Here is a 3,350-nt window from a genome sequence, read left to right as displayed (position 1 = left end):
TAATTTTAGTGGGAATTAGTAAAATTTTATTTAGTAGTCATTAAATGAAGCTAAGATTTTGGAGGGAAAAATATAATGTTAAGTATGGTAATTATTAAGAGATGAATGTAATTACTATAAAACTATAATTTCAACAAAAATATTTCCATAATTAATGTAACTTACATGTGTCCTTAGGTCACACGTTAGAAAATCCCATAAAATTTTTAAATAAATATATATAATATGTATTATAATAATAATATTTAAATAAATATTTAGTTCGAGTCTTTAACTAAAATTAGTGGTAAAATATATTTAACACATTTAACACATTTATCATATGTTTGTTTTAAAATAATACATATATAATATACATATGTAATAAAATAGAAGTTTGTAAAAACGTTCAACGTAAAAAATCCTCAATAATGGTGTCTGGTTTTAATAAATTAATGTTTATTATTAATGTAACTTAATATATATATATGTGTGTGTGTGTGTGTGTGTGTGTGTGTGTCTGTGTGTCTGTGTGTGTGTGTGTACACTCCAATGTTTTCAGACCCGACCCGGGCGGCGACCCGGACGCCTCACCGGGTCAAAGGTCGGACCGACCCGGGAGGGCGGACCGGTGTTGACCCGGATGACATCATAAATAATATAAATATATATATATAATATATATAATTACTGATATATAAAACATAAGTCTTAAAACATAAATTAGTCTTTCAAAATCATACATCACAATCCAACAATCAAAAACATACATCACAATTTTAGTCTTAAAACACAAATATCTTAAAAGTCTTAAACCAACATCCAAGTCTAAAACAAAACATAACCGAAAGCTTCATCCAATGTGTTTAGAGCGCATCAAAATCATCATTGTCATTGTCCTCTTCCACAATATTTTCCACAATATCATCCAAGTCAATCACTTCATTCAAAGCTTAGTCTACAATTTAAAAAATTGACAAAACAAACCAAAATTGGTTATATGTACATCATTGAAGATTTGTTTCTTAAAAGTTAAAAATAGTAAAACAACTAACCTTCATCATGTGTTTGTGAAGTAGACGCTCCATTGTTACTTGGTGGCTCTTCTTCTAGCATACTTTCCAACTCATCATAATCAAGTTCACCTTCCGCCTCTTCATCAATTATCCAAAAGTCGGTTTTATCAATCTTTCGTAATCAACTGGGTCGTAGATCCTTTTTTTCACATTAACCCTAATGAATTGATATGTTAAGTAAAAACTTAATGTATGCAATATACATATATATATAACAAATTTTTGGTTTATATCATACCTATCTTGTAGACTCAAGTTGTAATGAACATATACAAGATCATGAAGCCTTTGATGCTCCAAACGGTTCCTCCTTTTGGTGTGGATTCTTTCAAAAACACTCCAATTACACTCACATCCCGATGAAGATGCAGTTTGACTTAAAATTCTTATCGCAAATTCTCGTAACTCCGGGACATCTCCACCATACAATCTCCACCACTCATCTAATATTAAAAATTAGCATAATATTAACTTTTATGATATTAAAATTATTGCTAAGTAAAAAAAAACTTATCTGGTGGATTTTTCTTCACGCCGGGCAAAGCCGAGGGTCGACCAAATTGACCCTGTCGATCACTAAATTCGCGTAACTGTGACGTAAGCTTCACCGGATCTAAATGCGTCTTTTGCTCAATCATATCAAGCACACTTGAAAATGCATAATTCTTTTCAGTAGCATTTTCGGAATCATATTGAAATATTGGATTTAACCAATAAGCAGCAGCATGAAGACTCCTACGCAACATCCTATCCCAACGAGAATCAAGTATTTTAGTATACACTTCACAATGTTTTTTTTCCTGCGAAACAACTCTTCAATCCCTTTCTTTGCACGAGTCATACCTTCAAACACGTAACCTAATGAAGGCTGTTCATCAGAGTCACAAATGCGTAACAACTTCAAGATGGGTGCCATCACCTTCACCGATATTAAACAATTATTCCAAAAACGTTCAGTTAAGATAGTTGACTTCACCTCCTTAGCTTTTGGTAATTTCGATACTTTCTTGAAATCATTAGAAGTAACCATAGATTGCAAATCTTCTTTATGGTCGTGCAAGCTTTTTAATGCAATGAATGTAGTACCGAACCGAGTGGCACCGGGACGAATGATTTATGTCCAACCTGGTCTTTTCCTCAACCAATTCAAAGGCCACTTATGGTTATATATAAAAACAGTAATCCTAGACGCAAGTTGAACCAATTCAGCTATAGAAGGTATCTCTGATATATCCTTTAAAATCAAGTTGATACAATGGGCTGCACACGGTGACCAAGTGAGCAAAGGATATTTCTCACACAACAATCTTCCTGCAGCCTTGTAATTAGCAGCATTATCAGTGACCAAGTGGACGATATCCCTATAACCAACCAATTCAACAATCTCCCCAAACAAATTGCACAAATTTTCAGCATTAGTCTCAATATCTATCGCATCAACAGATCTAACAAATGAAATCCTTCTTGGACAATAGACTAAGAAATTTATAAGAGGTCTTGTCTACTATCACGCCATCCATCACTCATAATAATGCAACCAGTTTCTGACCACATCCTTCTTGGTCTTCAATTATGAGTGCCACACTTGCTTTAGCATCTTTCAATAAAGTCACACGCAATGCATGATAAGAGGGTCCCGTATAACCATGCCCCATTGAAGCTACTTTGCTCATTGCAATCGGGAAGTAAGGAGAATTAGCTGCATTCATTGGTATACAAGCATGATAAAACCACATAGCAACAGCTAAATCTGTATCATGCACTCTCTCTTTACTATTCCATATTGATTTGATTGAAGGTTGACAAGCATTGTAGTTATTTTCCAATGGCCGACTATTTGATGTGGAAGACACTTTCCTTTTCACCCGAGCTTGTTGTGGGGTAGTTGTTTGCCCTTCATCTATTTCCACACTAATTCCTTTTGGAGCTTGCACACTTTCATCATAAGCATTTTTCATAATACACCGGACATCAGCGGGAACCTTTGAACATGAAGTAACTTGTCCCTTTACTCCAGCCAAGTGTTGCTTCAATCTATTAATACCCCCTCCACGAAAACTACAAAACATACACACTTTAAGCTTATGAGACCCAATCCATCGTCAACTTCAGTAACATATTTCCAAGTGATGTCTGTTTTCATACGATTGCTTGATTGGACACTAGCCTGAGATTGTGGAGTTTATTCGGATGATGGTATAGAATTCGAGTCCATTTTGACAATAACCTATAAAGAATTGTACAAAATAAATTAACAATCTGTTACAAATTTACACTAACACACCGTTACAAGCT

At 34.3% G+C, this 3,350-nt stretch overlaps 1 pseudogene; it reads right to left on the bottom strand.

Annotated features, from left to right (window-relative positions):
• Positions 1–1,295: 1,295 nt before the first annotated feature.
• LOC143587013 (uncharacterized) lies at positions 1,296–3,106 on the bottom strand (annotated as a pseudogene).
• Between the last annotated feature and the right edge of the window lie 244 nt (positions 3,107–3,350).

Source organism: Bidens hawaiensis, unplaced genomic scaffold (genome assembly GCF_021521415.1).
Source record: "Bidens hawaiensis isolate Kalapana, Puna unplaced genomic scaffold, B.hawaiensis_p1.1 tig00035079_1, whole genome shotgun sequence".
Classification (NCBI taxonomy): domain Eukaryota; kingdom Viridiplantae; phylum Streptophyta; class Magnoliopsida; order Asterales; family Asteraceae; genus Bidens; species Bidens hawaiensis.
The sequence above is the reverse complement of the archived record's forward strand: the minus strand, read 5'-3'. Positions and strand labels throughout refer to the sequence as shown.